The sequence below is a fragment of the Macaca thibetana genome, chromosome 13 (genome assembly GCF_024542745.1).
Source record: "Macaca thibetana thibetana isolate TM-01 chromosome 13, ASM2454274v1, whole genome shotgun sequence".
NCBI classification, from domain to species: Eukaryota; Metazoa; Chordata; class Mammalia; order Primates; family Cercopithecidae; genus Macaca; species Macaca thibetana.
Window position 1 is genome coordinate 29,386,641 of NC_065590.1, and position 2,147 is coordinate 29,388,787.

The following is a 2,147-nucleotide window of genomic DNA, read 5'->3' on the forward strand; positions in this document are numbered from 1 at the left end:
ATTGTAAAAAATTGTTTTTAAAGACTTATTATCACTGAATATGAACTATTAAACTTGTAAATATTTTCTAACTGGCTCTGTTCTTTGCCTTTGGTCTATTAATTCATAGGTAACTATAAATATTATTTATCAATTTTATTAAACTGTAAGGTTTACATACTTTAGGTATTTAGGTTTACATACATTACATGCACTAGACATTTACATAAAATACATGCATTAGGTTTACATATATTAGGTATTAGATTTACATACATTACATACATTAGGTATATACATAACAGGTATGCCTATTATGTATGGGCAGTGTGTGTTTGAAATACTGTCTTAAGAAATACCAGTGAATATTAATGATAGAAAAATATCACATAAGCATCTATTCCAAAAACACAGGTAATCTACAAAGGGTGAAAAGGTATCTGGTTGTATTTCAATTTTTCTTTTTTTTATAATTCAACTCTTTTTGGTATTCAGGGGGTATATGTGTGGGCTTGTTATATATGCATATTTTGTAATACTGAGATTTGGGGTCCAAATGATCCCATCACCCTGGTAGTCAAGATAGTAATCAATAAGCAGTTTTTCATCTTTTGTCTTCCTTCTTCTCTCTCCACTCCAGGAGTCCCGAGTGTCTATTGTTTCCTTCTTTATGACCATGTATACCCAATGTTTAACTTCCACTTGTAAGTGGAAACGTGATATTTAGTTTTCTGTTCTCGTAATTTGCCTAGGATAATGGCCTCCATCTGCATCTATGTTGCTTCAAAGGACATGATTTCATTCTTTTTTATGACTATCTAATATTCCATGGAGGTATGTACCATTTTTACTTTATCCAGTCTACCATTGATAGGCATCTAGGTTGATTCCATATCTTTGCTATTGTACATAGTGCTGTGATGAATATATGAATGCATATGTCCTTTTAGTATAATGATTTATTTTTCTTTGGATATATACGCTGCAATGGGATTGCTGAGTCAAATGGTAGTTCTGCTTTAAGTTATTTGAGAAATCTTCAAACTGCTCTCCACAGTGGCTAAACTAATTAACATCCCCACCAAGAGTGTGAAAGTGACCCCTTTTCTCCACAGGCTTGCCAACGTCTATTGTATTTTAACTTTTTAATAACAGCCATTCTAACTTTTGTGACATGGTATCTCATTGTGGTTTTGATTTGCATTTCTCTGATTATTAGTGATGTTTAGCATTTTTTTATGTTTTGTGGCCATTTGTATGTCTTCTTTTGAAAAGTGTCTGTTCATGTTTTTGCTCATTTTGTAATGAGGTTATTTACACTTTGTTTGTTGAGGTTTAAGTTCTTAATAGATTCTGGATATTAGATCTTTGTTAAATGCATAGTTTGTAATTATTTTCTCCCACTCTGTAGGCTATTTACTCTGTTTTTAGTTTCTTTGGCTGTGCAGAGTTCTTAATTTAATTAGGTTCCACTTACCAATTTTTGTTTTTGTTGAAATTGCTTTTGAGGACTTAGTCTTAAATTCTTTCCCAAGGCTGACGTTCAGAATGATATTTCCAAAGTTTTCTTCTGGAATGCTAGTAGTTTGATGTCTGACATTTAAATATTTAATTCATCTTGAATAATTTTTGTTTATGGTGAAAGGTAGGGGTTCAGTTTTGTTTTTCTGCATATAGTTAGCCAACTATTTTCCCAGTCCTTTTCCCACTGGTTTTTGTTGACTTTCTCAAAGATCAGATGGCTATAGGTGTGCAACTTTATTTCTTGATTCTCTATTCTGTTCCATTGGTCTATGTGTCTGTTTTTGTACCATTACCATACTATTTTGGTTACTGTAACCTTATAGTATAGTTTGAAGTTGGATAATACGATGCTTTCAGCTTTGTTCATTTTATTTAAGATTGTTTTGACTATTTGGGCTCTTTTTTGGTTTTCTATGCATTTTAGAATAGTTGTTTTCTAATTCAGTGAAAAATGATTTGGTAGTTTGAGAGCAATAGCGTTGAATCTGTAGCTTGCTTTCGAAATACAGTCATTTTAACAATATTTATTCTTCCAGTCCATGAGCATGGAATGTTTTCTTCATTTTTGTGTGTTTCATCTGTGATTTGTTTTAGCAGTATTTTGTAATTCTCCTCGTAGAGATCTTTTACCTCCTTGGTTAGAT